Raw genomic sequence first — 18,083 nt, forward strand, 5'->3', positions numbered from 1 at the left:
TACAAACTACTTTATGAAATCGTACGAGTATGCCACCGCCAAACTCCACGGATATTCATTGATCGACATGAAACAGGGCACTCCCGACAACTTGAGATTGAGAAGCAACATTTTCCCATGGGAAATTCAGGATGTGTTCTTGAATGAAAAAAAGTATAGAGATGAAAAAGGATGTATGGTCTCTTCTTGGCCGACTCGCGAAGAAGATGAACGCATCGGAGAAATAAAGATAGTTCCCTGTCGAGGGATTCATTTAAAGGAGGTCACCAGACGTGATGCCATACACGTGCAATGGACGACAGAACGTGCACAATGCAAACCAAATGATGAACTGTCAAAAGAAAAGGAGGTCCCAAAAAGACCTCGTGGTAGACCAGCTGGAGGAAAGAAAAAAGCCAACCAGAAAACAGATGTGACGCCTATAAATAGAACTGTATAGAGGGAAGTTCGGAACAAAGATCGTGTAGCTGTATTACGTAAAATGTACAACATCAGAATATCAAATACAAGTGGAAACCAGAGCGGAATATCGTGCATCCTTGTATAAGAAACAACGACCTTAAGAAACCAAGAAAGTTACAAAAGTTCAACAAGATGAATCATATTGATCTACGGTGCCAGAATGTTACATAGTGAGAGGATAGTTCATAAAAAAGAGGAGCTGTATGGGAAATACAACGAACACCACCAGAAGTCATGTTACCGAGAAACAAAAGGAAGAGGTTAAATGGAGTGGAAAAAAGCCTTGACGTCAACGATTCTCGGACGGCAAAAAGACTCACTGTAAAACGGAATCAAGAGAATATCGGATCGTGAAATTACTTAATCAGGAAGAAATAAAATATGGTTTATGGAACAGACCATTTAGCAGGACCCTGATTTGAAATACAGACGACACCCCGACGAATGGAACAATGAATATATATTGTAAATAAAATGTAAAAGAAAATAATCGAGTTATGTAATAAAACTAGACTAAAGAAAGACCTCCTTACAAGACAGGGTAGCTCAAAATCGATAACACCTACTACAACCGTTAGCGATAGCATAACAAACATATTTACTATCAGAGCCTCATAACACGGGTCAAAGTATAAGAAAACATACTACAGCAATAAAAAAACCCGTAATACAATACTTAAACAAACAAAAGAGGGGCGAAGGAAACAAAACACGAATGAAAATATTGAGAGAAAAAATATATTCCGTAGTTGAATGGTTTACCTCCATAACGGGTCAAATCTAGTACACGCGACATATAAACATTGAAAGTATGAAAAAGATATCGGTTTACCCGATAGAGCCTCATAACACGTTCAAAGGGTGTAGGCGATATGCAAATATGGAAAACACTATAGCAGCAAAAAGTTCAATCTCCTTATAATAATAAAAGACAAACATTAAACGATCATACAAGTCTCAAACTTAAACAGAAAAGGGCGTAAGAAACAAAGTCCGAATGATAATATGGAGAGAAAAAAATCAACAAATCAATGGTTTACCCAAAACAACCCCATAACGGGTCAAATCAAGTACATGCGACATGTAAACATTGACAATGGTTTACCCATAAAAAAGAAATCGGTTTACCCATAACACAGATAAAATCGATGAAAAGGTTGACTGGGTCTGTAATAGGTGATGAAATGGTCGACTATAAAAAATCTGAAATGAAATATTCAACAACTAATTAACGTTCCAAATGAAATTTAATTGTCAGGATAATCATTGGTGATTAATCAAAATTTCAAACTGAATACAAAAAATATAAACATAATTAAACAAAAAAACAATGATAAAAATTTATTTCTTAGTGGTAAACATTGCACAACATGTCCTTACACCTGTAATGTATTCATAAAGCAGAAAAGGAACAGTTAAAAATCAATACACGGGCTATTGAAATCACCAGTAAAAATGGAAGTTTTAAACATCTGTATAAACCGTGAGACATCTATTCAAATTACACAATCCATTGAACACAATAAAAATCAAAATTTAAAATCAATTCAAAGTGCCCAATCAATTTTACATTATTACACAAAGACAATGAAACTATGATTAATTTACAAAAATAATTAAAAAACAATTAATGTTAATGAAAATATAAACATAAAAAAGATATAAAAAAAAGATAGGTAAATCTAGTCATAATACCCCCTTTTTATACTTACCAGTTAACACCATACTATATAATGACACTAATAAGGACACCTAATTAGCATATCTATGGAGGTCGTTTCATCCTTCCTAACCTTCATGACCCTTCCTGCATCAATAGGTCCCAATGTTCCCTTTATTGGTCATGGGTCCCCTCATCTAAGTCCACTCCCCGTCACCCAAGGTCCACTTCCGGTCATACCAAGGGCCACTTCCGGTCCCCTCAACCGGTCACTTCCGGTCCACGGCCACCGGATGTTATGTCATGTGCATGCGCAAATCCATCCTAATCCACCCGGAAAAATGCTAATGCTGGATAAAAGGGGAAAATAAACATAATAAATTAATCATAACATAGTGATGAAAATGGGGTTTTTGATTGTTTGTACGTTGCTGTTGTACTGTGATTGCTGAATAATAAAAGTACCAGTCGTGCGTCTGCTTATTGATCATGGCCATGGAAGATAGCAGTAACAGATTATCACACTGTTATAATTGTTAGATATTAAAAAAATTATTTCTGAATGTGTTTTTTTTAATATTTACTTTCATATTTCGATACCTCAAAGGTCAAAATTGGTCTTTCATTTCGGACATATACCAAAAAACTGCTGCGGACGGCACTATTTGTTAGTTATTCTTAAATGTAGCGATTGGTTCTTGTATGAAATGAAATGAAATTTGAGCTGATCAGAAGTAAACAGTATGGAGTTTTTTATTATTATTATTTTTTTTTTTTTGTTGTTGTTGCTTTTGTTTTGTTTTGTTTTTTTTCTACGACTCACCGCAATATTGATTTATCATTAATAGCCTGTCACGAGTGTTGTTTAAGTTCAAATCTGCAGGAAGTATTCGGGAATTTTGAAATATTGGTTTCTATCGTGTTTCAATGAAAGATAAGCTAATGGGAAGCACTGACATGTTGTTAATAATAAATTAGTAACTATTGTCCCGAATGAAGTAAAGAAGACGGGAACAGCAATGCTCACAAAAGAACTTGAGATAAAGGATACTACAGACACTGTGAAGTCAGCCTCATATCTTGACCTACACTTAAAAATCGATGGTAAAGGAAAACTATTGACCAAACTTTACGACACACGTGATGACTTTTCATTCAGAATTGTCAACTTTCCGTTCATCTGTGGCAACATCCCTTCGGCTCCTGCATATGGAGTATTCATATCACAACTCATACGTTATGCCAGAGCTTGCCGAAACTACGCAGACTTTTTGTATTGCGCTAGAACTCTAACAAATATGCTTCTGGAACAGGGATATGTTGCTACAAGATTAAAGTCATCACTACAGAGGTTTTACGGTCGTCATCATGACCTCGTGGATCGTTATGGTGTATCCAGCAGCACCATGAAAACTGATTTATTCAACGGGTCATAGTTTTCCTTTCCTCGTTTGTCTACCCCGGACTTGTTTTTTTATGAGCAACTCGGCGGGTGTTTCTAGAAAACCAGAGGACGCTTACCCTACCGGTGCACCTGGTCCATGCTCCTAGTTTTTAGTGGAGTCCGAGTTGCTCATTTACTTTTGTTATTTTGTATGTATGATTTTAGTTGCTTTATGTTCTTTGTTGTGTATGTCTGTTTTCCATGTCTGGTCTTTGTCCCTGGATTGCATTCTTTTGATTACCTCTATAACATTGGTTCCCTTGATTACTCTTTCACATAATTCAATGGTGAGATAATGCAATTTCTGAGCATTTCATTGTAAAAAAATATGCACAGAAATGGAAAGGAATACGATTATTATGTAATACATTTATATATAATACTTTATGAATTTTATTTGTTTACTTATTTAGAAATAACTGCCGGTCCATATAACAAACACGTAAAAGACGTCTTGGTTTCATGTCATGTTTTTGAATAAAGTTGCAGACTGTTTGTGTATTTCTGAATTTTAAGGACTGAACTATTCTATGATGAAGTGTGGATCAGATCTAATGAATTTCTTTGCATTAAAGTTTCTTCACTTTTACTATTTTCTATGATAGACGTCGACATTTTGTATGTTTAGCAGTCGTTACTGTTATGATGGAACAAGTAATGGCCTATTAATGATATACGCTGGTATTGTTTATTAAATCTATTTTTATTTTTACAACAACTATAATTCTTTCGCCGTGAAACCCTTTTTACCTTTATTGTGACTATTTTGCACAATGATTAACAACTTTAATACTTTATATCGTATGATTTGATATATGATACTTTTCGATTGTAAAGTCATTAAAAACTTCACTATAAAGTTTAGTATTTAAATCATGTGTTGGCTGATCAGATTTTTATCAGCGACTTTTAAAGGAAGTTTTATTTCATTTGTCTATCATATCAAAATAACTCTATTTATTTTTAAATTAACGGACTACAATAAACTCTTTATATTGTAGAGAAGTTATTTCAGTTTCAATTTCTTTCGTTTCATCTGTTAACTATTTGGGATTACTATTACGATATTGGCTTTGAAAGGAATCGTGAACATACTAACTAATGTATAAACTAAATTAAACTTGTCAATCTGAATACCAAGTATATCCCTCCATTGAGGTTACTTACAACAAATTCAACCAATTGGCATTTTAAATGTACACAAAATTACTATTTTCTTCGACATAGCGCTGCGAAAAAGTACTTAATTTATTTCAAAAATTAAAACTGCTTCTGAAAGAACAATCATTCTTGTACATTTTGTTAGTACAGGTATCTTCTTGTGGTGTTAAGCTTTATCTTTATTATATCTAAATATACCCTCTATCTTGACAAAATATTCGGATTCCCCCCAATGGCCATGCTGAAGATCATTCAATGCTTCACACCAAGTCTTCTAACACCTATACTGCTTTGAGGACTGTAAGCCAACATATGTACAATCATGCTTTATGGTCTTCTTTAGATTAAAATTAAATTAAGGTATAATTCAGGTAAACCCATTGAAATTTGTGAAAAGTGTAAAGTGTAAAATGGATTTGATAGTTTCTAACCTTTACAATACAAGTTCATTTCATTAACTAGTAATATATTACTAACACTTCTATTAGATATGTCCCTCAATTATTTCGACCAACATTATAATACAATTCTTAAAGTCGTCTCTCTGTTACTTTCTGCGCCAACATTATAATACAACAATTCTTTAGGTCGTCTCTTTGTTACTTCCTGGACCAGCATTATAATACAACAATTTTTTAGGTCTAAATTTTACTGTAAAGTGTTCCGTTCTAAAATACAATACTTGTACATGTACATGTATATACTACAGTAAGATTTCCTCTCTAATACTCATTACACGTACACGTATAAACAATGTTATGTCCCAGTTATATACAATACTGGAACAATCATGTTGTACAGTGAAATGTATTGCTCTTAAATACTTGACATGTATATACAATGTGCTACAGGACGTATGCCCCTTTAATACACATTACAAGTACACGTATATACAAAAGTATGCCCCAGTTATATACAATACTGATACATGTATATTCTACATTAAAGTATGTCTAATATTTAATACTAGTACATGTATATACTATAGTTTAGTATGCCCTTCTAGTACATGTATATATTACTGTAAAGTATGTCATTCCAAGATACAATATTATTATACTTCATCTCAAATTTCAGAATTTTGATTGTACCAATACGAGGGTAATATTCTGATATATTATATTTAGATTTAAATATATTTTTTAATATATACATTATAAGTGTTTCTGTAAACTCTATATTGTCTACTCTATATAGTCTACCCTACATTGCATACCCTATATCACACTCGTAGACCTATATCGCATACCCTATATCACACTCGCAGACCTATATCGCATACCCTATATCACACTCGTAGACCTATATCGCATACCCTATACCACACCCCTAGACCTATATCGCATATCCTAAATCACACCTCTAGCCCTATATCGCATACCCGATATCACACCTCTAGACCTATATCGCATACCCTATACCACACCCCTAGACCTATATCGCATATCTTATATTGCATCCCTTCACATGGCCTTTGGAATGATATAGGAGTGTCGGGTTGATACAGCATGGGATACATATTTTGGCATGTAATATTCAGTGTATCACATGTGTCAGAGGATGATATTTTTCCTCTCGTGAAAAGCTAAACTGGTTCCGGTAAAAATCAGGTACAAATGCAATCTTAGTCACTTTTGGGTTTGAAGGAAATCAATATCAAAAACTGAAATAACATAGACGATTTTTTTTAATTATGGTGTCCAATCTTCTACGAATCTCTACCCAAACATTTCTAATTGTATTGTCAAATTAAAAAGTGACTGAGGTTGGAACAGGAAAACTTAAAACAGAAAAAGAGCATGCTATACCAGTATATATATACTAGTACATGTATATACCAAAATAATTCTGATCATGAGATTCTTCATGCTTATAGCCGTTTTTTACTGGTCGAGAACGTCGTTGCCAGAAAGTTCACACATGCATGACCTTCGCCAGATCGTTCATACATGCATGAACGCCAGTCAACTTGAAACCAATATGGCGGCCATGTATTACGAAAGAGTGTGGCAACGAACTGAACGACATAATATAGCCGTAAAAATAGTTTATTACGTGCACATTGATTTTACCGGTCAAGGAGTAATTTTCAGCTCGGGGAAAGGAACTTATAATTGACTGAACCCTTGAAAACAACGTCTTGTAATTTTCCATCTTTCTTCTTGTATTTCCTTAATAATTATATTCCTGTTGAATTGTTTACATCTCGTATTTTCCAATGCCAATTATCACTTCGTCCGTGCCGCCTTCACCGTCGTTGTGCAGCTGATTATGTATAAATATTTCTCCGCGCTTCCATACGTGTGAAAAGAAATGTGTGTGTATTGAAGTGTGAATACAGGGTATCAATATAACCGACTGAGGCTCTCAGAAGGTAAGTTTGATATCTCCACTCCCAAAAATTACATGAACGTGCTTCGGCCGTTCATTGAGTTTGGGAGCTCCGAGATCAGTTCAAACATGAATAAACGACCGAAAATAGCTGTTCAATCTCGTTCTAGTTTCATTTTCTTTAACGAAATTTCCGATGTAGAACGTATTGAAAACCGAAGACAGACCTGGATTTTAGTGTTTAGTTCCAGGTACTCAAAACGATGTATAACAATGCAAAATATTTAACTTTATGTTTTTTTTCTTACTACATTTATCACGTAGAAATAGTTATTTGTCATCTTTATCGGTATTTTTTACACAGGAAGATTTTTACCCTTAACACTTGACTGAACGCTCTTTAAATGACAAATTTCTATGCTTTTGAATAGTAGATAAGGACCCATTCTGAGTCGTGAAATCACGGGGTCACATGACGGGATTTACATACCCTATACTAGTGCATGTATACACAACAATAAAGTATATTCCACTAATATGCAATTAGACTATATGTATACATTACAATGAATTATGTCCCTTTAATATCCAAAACACGTACATGTATAATAAAGTATGTCCCACTTACATACCAAACTAGTATATTTTATTATATTTTACACATGAGGTTGACTGTCCTGTTACTATGGTAATATATTGTAGTCTATACCAAATTTAACTCCATTGTTTCTGTAAATTTGATATGAATTGCCATAGATATAATTTGTATCTAACACTTTGACTTTCATCCTACTACCAGTAAGCTTGACCAGTAAGATTGATTTTTTTATCTTTTACTTGTACTAGGCTATATTAGTTAATCTTTTTAATGTACTTTCAGGGCCGGATCTGGACACTTTGAAAAGGAGGAGTGCCAGCCGACGTTCCTCGGATAAAAGAAGGTACTAGGATATATTTGCCATTTTTTAAATAAATTTTACACATGAAAATCACACAATTTCCCAAAAAAGGGGGCCAACCCCCTGCACTCCTTTTTGACGGGCCACTGCACCTTCCATTTCAGCTGACAACTATGATATGTGCAATTTCGTTAAGTATGTGTTTTTCTACGCTTCATCGTATTACTTCTTCATCATTAATAGCATTGCATGAGACTCTTTTACAAATGTAGTAGTTTGAGAATTCAAAGTAGTTCAAATCAACAGAAAGAATTAGTTTCCAATTATTGTACATTTCAGTTATGTAAACAAACATTAAGTTAATCTTAGTTTGCAAGACATCAATGTGAAGCTTTATTTTATATAATCAAGAAAAATGAAGTAATACCTATTAACACTGAAGCTTGAATTTTACGAACGCGTTATGCATTCAAAATTGACAGATATTTTCTAATATAGAAAAGAAGGCAGTATTCCCAAACGAACTTTTTTTCTAATCAAAATTTGAACCTTCAAACTTATAGAGAGGTCCATTCTTTCATGCTTAAACCCTAGCCAAATTTTGAATGTTCACAAACATATTAAGTTGTCATATTTCGCTCAATTACTACTTGAAATTTAAACCATGACAATGATACCGTATCAAGCGGTCTGACACGAAGGTCCTTCTTTTAAACAATAATGAAGCACTTTGAAATTATAAAACATGAAAGACTTTTGTCCAGTTTTCATAATCTGATCAGAACTGCTTTGTATGAAAACTTAGCTGCCATTGTATGAAATTCGTCATGCTGTATGTCTGAACTGTACTATAGATGAAATATAAGTACTAGATATCTTCGTCAATCCTACGGGGTAGCGTGCTCGGTATGGGAGGTCATGGGTTCGATTTCCAGCCAACAGCCAAATAACACCAAAGACCTATCTACTTGAAATCTGATCAGAACTGCTTTGTATGAAAACTTAGCTGCCATTGTATGAAATTCGTCATGCTGTATGTCTGAACTGTACTATAGATGAAATATAAGTACTAGATATCTTCGTCAATCCTACGGGGTAGCGTGCTCGGTATGGGAGGTCATGGGTTCGATTTCCAGCCAACAGCCAAATAACACCAAAGACCTATCTACTTGAAATTTGATATATATGCAAGCACGCGGTATTTGAATGGTTAAAGTGACAATTGTTGTCTCGGAGTGATGTGAATGTGTAGGCGGACGAATGGGCGGTCAGTAGGATAGATGGACAGATATATGCAGACCATTGGAGACAACGAACGCTTCATTCGAAGAAGCGCATATCACGTATAAAAACTACTGGTCAAAATGACAAGGACCCCCTCCCCCCCCCCCACAAAATAATAAACAATATTGTATTCTCTGACATATTGGATTGAGGGATCTTCATGACAATGGAATAAAACGAATAGTCCATCCACCGTGCAATCCCCCCCCCAATAAGACATCATATTAATGTACCGTATTACACAAAATCTTCTTTAAACTAGGGTAATTAAAAATATCAGTGATATAGAAGAAAATTCTGAAAATTCAAAATAGATGAGCAATAACTTGTAGAGTCGAATTTATTCGACTTTTGACCGAAAAATCGAAAATTACATTTTTTTGCATTTTTTTATGAAATCGGACTACGAAATTCGCCAAAATTCATCAAAAGAACCCCAGAAGTATAAATTGTGATAATACCAAACAGAAAATGCCAAAATAAGACATTTTTTACTAAAGCATTAATACTCTAGAAGTTTTGACATTTAAAAATATGTCAATTTAAGCGATTTTTCGGCGGGTAGGGGTACATTTTTTCATTATACCGCAACAACCGAAGTGTTACTGCAACTTTCCTGGTACCATTGTAAAGCTGAGATTATAGGCTATATGATGATAAATACATAAGTAGTTCGTAGAATCATAAAACTTTAAAAGTTGATTTTTGCCTCAACGAGGTATAAAAAGTAACCAAATAATACAAAAATGCTTCAGTTTATTTTGTGGCGACAAAAAGATGCGTAAATGGGAGGTATAAAGGTACCTGACAATCATATTTTGGTTGATGAGTGTTGGGTGCACGGGGGTTATCTCAGCCCACGTACTAGAAGAATATTTTTTTATATAAAAGAAAATTACATGATTAATTGCATGAGTAATCAGGCTTTAATACCTTGATGAAGTACATGACCATGTGAAATCTTTAGAATCTGTTCAAGGGTTTGATGTGCTTGTATTTGTAACAATGTTCCGAATTTTAACGAAAGAAATCTTTTCATAATGAGAAAATAATACATCAAAGTTTTCTACATCACAAGCTTGTAAAAACACTCACAAAGTTTTTTCAAACTATAATTGGAACTCATTCTCAAATAAAGATGTAAACAATTAATACATGCTGGTATTCCCATCCTATATTTTATTGTAATACTCTTCACAAACCACAGAAAGCTCAATAGTCACCAGATAAATTAACTAAACTGTAAAATAGACTAATTCATAAATAATGGATATAGTTATGATATTGTTGCAAAATCGTTACAGATATCATTTGTGGTATTAACATTCAATTTGATTCCATCATAAGGTTTTTACATAGAAACCAACACACAATATCTAAAAGCAGTTTTCGGCATCACACGGGTTGTGTCCTTATATTGTATGACTTATGATGTACCACGGTTCTTAACCCCTCATGGCAAGAATTGGGATTGATTTTACATACGGTGAAGGGTATAACTTTTTTTCAAGTTGTATGGCAGTTTACTGCTAGAAGTCATTTGTTTGTGCATTTGTTTAATATATATTCAGTTTCTTTACTTCTGTTTTAACAAGGTACTGAGATCTTTTTGAACTGATTTTTAGGTGTGTTTAGTTGTATATTTGGCGAGATTTAAATGGAGAGGATTGTGGTTGTAGTGCCTCCAAAGGGCGGACAAATAAAAAATGTACTAGAGCTAACCTTTATTTTACGCTTCCAATAATACAAGTAGCATGAAGACATAGAAGTATGCTGATGTTCAAAGGAGTTACACGTAAAACAACAAGAAAACGGTAAAAAGCTGAAATCAAAGAAAAAATGACAATATAGAACCTATCATAACACATGTGATCATAATAAGTCAAAAATGCAACATGTAAAAATGAACCTAAATTCACACCATACATATGCAACAACATGAAACATACTTTCTGATGAGAAATATCGTGAAATTACTTCAATTAACTCAAAATCATAAAATATATGACAAAATACATGTATGTTCTAGCCTAAATTCAAGTCTTAAAAAATGACAGTGATTTAAAGTGACAAACTGGCGTTCCACACTTTTTGAAAATACATAGAAAAGGGGAGGTGTATGAAACGTCAAAAATTACACAAAAAAATGAATGAATAAGGTCAAAGGATCATTAAAAGGGTGCCTTAAATTATCTGTGCAAAATATAAACAAAACCACAATGAAATTGTTGACTCATGCTCTAGGTCATACTACCGGAAAAAAATCATGTTTAAACTATGAAAAATGTGTAAATACACATTGAACTTCTCGTATGTCATAAATATGAATAAGCATAAAAACATACACTGTACTAGAATCAGGAGTACACATCAAAAATTATAAAAGACATGAATGTACATTTTGTCATCAAAACAAATATAGAATGAATGAATATACGGCGAAAGAAACGAATATTGAACTACAGGTATCAATAATAAGAGGCAAGAAGTCACTGTCTGCACGTGAGGGGAAAGCAGCACAGTGGTCATACATTAGTACTTAAACACCGCTGCTTTTTTTTGCGCCTGTCCCAAGTCAGAAAATTCCAGCCTTTGTATGTATTGTCTATTATTCACTTCCAATTTTATTTTTATGTTGCTGGATTATATGAGGGCATCTATTTCGCTGTACTTGTGTATAATGCTGTTATGATGGCCAACTGCAGCCTGCCCTGTGATTTGAAGTTTTTCCCGTCATTCACTGAAAACCCATGGGTGGCCTGTAGTTGACACACCCCAACTCTAGTATCGATTCGAGGTTACAAAGTTGCGATGTATATTTTGTAGCTTCCCTCTGCGGGAAGCTAACCCCTTCTCTGACATCTATGGCAACACCGTCTGCACTAAGTCCTTAACTATTAACAGGCATGCATTGCAATTGAGACCAGACGGTATATATAATCATGACTGAATACAAGCGGAAAGTGAGGACACTGAAGAAGATGTTCAAACAAACGAGGGCGACTTCTGATGCCGACAAGCCATCTGAGAATGAAGCTTTTCAGTCTGAAAAATAGTTTGAAGTTAATACTAAGAGTACAGCTGTTACATCATTTTCATTTTGAGGTCATCTATAATTGATTGGGCATGGAAATATCAAAACAGATGCATCTTACCATGTCACAAATATTCCCAATAGATATACGAGAATTAAGTAAGGAAAAGAGACGAAAAGTAAAGACTAACTTGAAGTGTTAAAACCACAGCTGATATTCTGGTCCTCTGTCCAATGCTTATAATAACATATATTGAGCGCTTCGTCAACTAGACACATGAAGTTTCCTGTTAACCACTGATGAAATGGAACTAAACAGTAGTTTTGGGGACCGACTATTAATCTTTCCGGGATAAATGCTTTGGTTTTTTTTTAAACAGTTTTGATAAAAACAATTGTGAAAAAGCAGGTAATATACACTGAATCCTGATTTTCGTCAAAAGAAAATGGTTAAATTAGAAAAAATACACACAAACCAACAAATAAACAAACAAAAAACAAAAACATTCGGGTGATTGCTCTTAAAAATTCACTCTTCTAAAACATGACCCTTTCCGCAAGATAATAGATAGACATATCTCTTTAAGATTGTTCAATCGGAACTATGATTGCCGGGTTTCCTTTTATACCGATTATCGCAATTACGCCTCCCATAGAATCCTGGATCCGCCCCTGAGATGATACAGTCGATTCAAAGTCGATCTTGGCGAGAAGTGAACATTTCTAGATAATGTCGCCAAATGGAAAGAAAAAAGGATTATTATTATTACTTTTATTTATTTATTTATTTATTTATTTATTTATTTATTTGCATAAATAAGCAGCCAAAGCAATTAATGGAAACTCTAAATGCAACTAACAAATATCTCTACCCTAATGGGCATGAATTTTTATCATGTTGTTGACAATGGCTGTATTCTCCGCTAAAAGAGAACTTTCGTTCCGCGCAATGCGCCGGATCAAGAGCTATTTGCATGGATACAAGGGTCCCTTTTCTGACATCTAGTAATTGATTCATGGATCCCCTCATCTGAGAGAGTAATCAAGGGAACCAAGGTTATAGCGGTAATCAAAAGAATATAATCCAGGGACAAAGACCAGACATGGAAAACAGACATACACAACAAAGAACATCGGGATTTTAAGTGAGTATGGGGAATAGAAGTATACAGTGTTGAAATATCATAGGTTTTAATGCTATTATATTCAGAAAAAAGTCTTGAACTGATTGTCTCCAAAAGATCTTTCGAATTTGTCAGGATCCATATTGAATAAATACCACTACGGGAGTAACAAGTGTTGTGGTAGGACTGCAGACCCTCTTTGACAGTTGTGAGTATAGAAGTGAAAATTTTGAAAGAGGTTTGGTGGTACATTTTGCAGATCCAGCTATGAAACGCTGTTTGTATGGATTCTTGTGAAGTTTAGGAATCCAGTAGATAGATGGTAAATGACAATCATCGTCCTTGGTAGAGAGACCAAAAGAGGATAGCACAGATTTATAGTTTTCCACAATCTCTTCTTTGGAGAGAGTGGTAGCAGTATAGGTCTTATCACTGGTATTATTTTCTACGTCTACCTCTGATAATAAACATTGGATATAAAACGTTTTGCAGACAAAAACAATGTTGTTTTGGGCTTTGTCTGCTGGTACGACAACATATTTGTCATGTATAGTAGACAATGTTTTGCTACATCGGGGTCTTTGAAAAATGATGTTGCCTTGGCATTCATTGACCTACTTAAAACTTTCATTCGTTTCAACATTAAAGACCTCACGGTCTTTAACCACTCTGACAGAGAATCAATGTCTTCTTGTTCTCGTTTTATCCATTTTCTTGCATAGTCCTCGACGGCATCCATAAGAACTTTAAAGTTATAATTCCAATTTATGGAGCGTGGTTCACGGTACTTGGGACCTTTAGAAAGGATATTACGTAGAGAGCATGACATGGATACAGGGTTCACCTTATCAGATACCAAGATATGGGTACAGGGTTCACCTTATCAGACACCTAGGCATGGATGCAGGGTTCCCATTAGAGAACAAGACACGGATATGGGGTTCGCCTCATCAGACACCTGGGCATGGATGCGGGGTTCCCTCATCGGAGAACAAGACATGGATACAGGGATCCCTTCATCAAAGAGCAAAGCATGGAAACATGGTTCACCTTATGAGACAGATAGTCATAAATAGGGAAAAAAGTAAAACAATTGCAAATAAGGGTAACAACAAAATAACCGAACACTTATAATCCATAATCAAGTCAAGTCCAAAATAAATCTGAAAAAAATAGATATTACATAGGAGAATTAGCTGGTATCCCAATGGTCCTGACTTAATACAGGCATTTGCAAGAAAATGATGGGTTAAATCAAGGTTTTACAGTGTACCAAACCGTCCTCTTTCAAACCTTTCAAAAAAGTCGTTTCAGAATCAGACCAGATTCACGGCTTCACTACTTTTGACTTTTGATATTTTACAGAAGCTTAATATAGGTATGCCATATTGTTGGATTCAATTTCAGACTAAATTTCCTGTCTGAGGACATTGTTTATATTTCTTCTATATGAGTTGACTATATGGGAAGGGAGTAGGGAACTTCTCGTAATAGACATGGTCTTAAATAACACATATTTTCTATCTGCAAAAACCATATACTGTATAAATTAATAAATCACAATCCAAATAAGGAGACAGCTCATTACCAATATTTTTCTGCACGTGTCCTTCGTAGCTACATAATCAGTATTACTTCATTGATTACATCTCTTGGTATGTGGGTTCCCACCGAGAGCTTTATTACTTCATTGATTACATCCCTTGGTATGTGGGTTCCCACCAAGAGCTTTATTACTTCATTGATTACATCTCTTGGTATGTGGGTTCCCACCAAGAGCTTTATTACTTCTTGTGTACAAGGTTTAAGTTTGCATGAAGTTTAATGAATGTTTTTTTTTAAGTTCTTTTGTGTTCTCATTAGGTTTTTAATTTCAAACTACATTTAAGGACAAATATATTGAATTAAAATTATAATATGGTATTAACATGTTAATAATAACTTTTATACACAAAACATCAACTGGTGCCAATGGAGGAAACTGCTCTTTTCCTCCACCCAGTTGAAGCAATTTTTGGTCATAGAATTTCATATTTTGATGGTCACTAGTGAATTACCTTGAGAATTGATAATTTAAACATGGTGAAATCAGATGTTTTGAATTAAATATTGAAAACAAATTATGCACAAAAATGCATCGATTCATGAAATACTGGTATTTCTTTAAATATCTTCCAAGCATACATGGTTCCACCTCTATCATATACATGACACAAACAGTCGTCACTTTCATATTTTATGACACATCATGGCAAATATTTGTGTTTTCTTTGATGTTCAGACATACTCCAAGTTTTGGACAAAATTGCCACTGAAAGCAATTCATCTAAAGTTAGGATGAGATACTGAAAAGTATTGTAACCAGCTATCATATTCTTATGTTTGGTAGGTGCAATTAATTCAGCATTTCAATGCATGACAACTTTGTTAGCTGTTAAAGACAATACCAGTGATGAGGTTGGTACCATATTATTCTCTACTCATTTTATTGAACTAGACTGGTGAAATCAATGTGAATACACACAATAAGATTTACTACGAACAAGCTGACTATAAATGAAAATTTCAAACTAAGAAAAGCAATTATTCTCTCATAATCTTTCCGTTGCAGCCCTTTACTTATATATGTACCAGAATAAGTCGCTTGCACTTGAGAATATGGCATTGTAGGCTTTACGTGGATGCTTTTTTGGTTTAACAGGAAATCGGTATTTCATATGTAAAATAGTGTACTACGGGACATAAAGTCAAACTACCATAGACTTGTTTGCTAGTATTTATAAGAGAGTGTCCATGTAAAAATTAGGCAATGGGAGGTACATGATATATTCTGTTCTCCAATAATATTCATCCATTCCATATCACAAATGTTTGCTGTCTCAAAGTTTATATTGGTTTTTTGATTAATTGCAACGATTTATTAAATTGGAAGCATTAAAATTCATTTTAATTGGGAGCTAACTCTCTATTTTATGCAAAATTTGGTTGCTTTATTAGTGAAACATAAAATCATTTTGTAAGCCATCCATTGTTAATAAAAAAATCTTTATATACTATTTGACCCCTTATGTCATAAACAGCACATTGGAACAAGTAAATAGAATAAAATCGTGTCACCCAATGTGGCATAACGTAGGATCTGCCTGATTTTTAAATGGCCTCTTAAATACAAAATGATTAAAAGGTACATGGAAACAGGCAAGCTACAAAATGATTAGCAGGTACATGGAAACAAGCTAGTTACAAAATGATTAGCAGATACATAGAAACAACTAGAAAATGATTTTTGCAGGTACATGGAAGCAGCTGCAAAATTATAAGCAGGTACATGGAAACACCTACAAAATGATAAGCAGGTACATGGAAAGAGGCTCACTACAAACCTATTAGCAGGTACATGGAAACAGGCCGGCTACAAAACGATTACCAGGCACATAGAAACAGGCTAGCTACAAAATGATCACCAGGTACACGGAAACAGGCTAGTTGCAAAATTATTAGCAGGTATATGGAAACAGCTACAAAATGATTAGCAGGTACATGGAAACAGCTACAAAATGATTAGCAGTTACATGGAAAGAGGCTCGCTACAAAATGATTAGCAGATACATGGAAACAGCTGGAAAATTATAAGCAGGTACATGGAAACAGCTACAAAATGATAAGCAGGTACATGGAAAGAGGCTCGCTACAAACCTATTAGCAGGTACATGGAAACAGGCCGGCCACAAAATGATTACCAGGCACATAGAAACAGGCTAGCTACAAAATGATCACCAGGTACACGGAAACAGGCTAGTTGCAAAATTATTAGCAGGTATATGGAAACAGCTACAAAATGATTAGCAGGTACATGGAAACAGCTACAAAATGATTAGCAGTTACATTGAAAGAGGCTCGCTACAAAATGATTAGCAGATACATGGAAACAGCTGGAAAATGATTGGCAGGTACATGGAAGCAGCTACAAAATGATAAGCAGGATCAAGGAAACAGCTATAAAATGATAAGCAGGTACATTGAAACAGCTGCAGAATGATTAGTAGGTGCATGGAAACATCCTAGCTGCAAAATGATTAGCAGGTACAAGGAAACAGCTACCAAATGATTAGCAGGTACATGGAAACAGCTGCAGAATGATTAGTAGGTGCATGGAACCATCCTAGCTGCAAAATTATTAGCAGGTACGTGGAAACAGGCTAGCTGAATGATAAGCAGGTACATGGAAACAGCTACAAAATGATTAGCAGGTACATGGAAAGAGGCTCGCTAAAAAATGATTAGCAGGTACATGGAAACAGGCTAGCTGCCAAATTTTTAGCAGGTACATGAAAACAAGCTAGCTACAAAATGATTAAAAGGTACATGGAAACAGGCCAGCTACAAAATGATTAGCAGGTACATGGAAACAAGCTAGCTACAAAATGATTAGCAGATACATGGAAACAGCTGAAAAATGATTTGCAGGTACATGGAAGCAGCTGCAAAATGATAAGCAGGTACATGGAAACAGCTACAAAATGATAAGCAGGTACATGGAAAGAGGCTCGCTACAAACCTATTAGCAGGTACATGGAAACAGGCCAGCTACAAAATGATTAGCAGTTACATGGAAAGAGGCTCGCTACAAAATGATTAGCAGGTACATTGAAACAGGCTAGCTGCAAAATTATTAGCAGGTATA

The 18,083-nt window shown here is 34.7% G+C and overlaps 1 long non-coding RNA gene across 1 annotated transcript; it reads left to right on the plus strand.

Annotated features, from left to right (window-relative positions):
- Positions 1 to 7,032: 7,032 nt before the first annotated feature.
- On the plus strand, positions 7,033 to 15,856 carry LOC148599870 (uncharacterized). The gene is made up of 3 exons (XR_015918080.1): positions 7,033 to 7,101; positions 7,939 to 7,999; positions 15,789 to 15,856. It is a non-coding gene; the product is annotated as an uncharacterized LOC148599870 (long non-coding RNA).
- Positions 15,857 to 18,083: the final 2,227 nt, after the last annotated feature.

This window comes from Perna viridis, chromosome 13 (assembly GCF_037379345.1).
Source record: "Perna viridis isolate PV_CMFRI_1.1 ecotype Kerala chromosome 13, ASM3737934v1, whole genome shotgun sequence".
Classification (NCBI taxonomy): domain Eukaryota; kingdom Metazoa; phylum Mollusca; class Bivalvia; order Mytilida; family Mytilidae; genus Perna; species Perna viridis.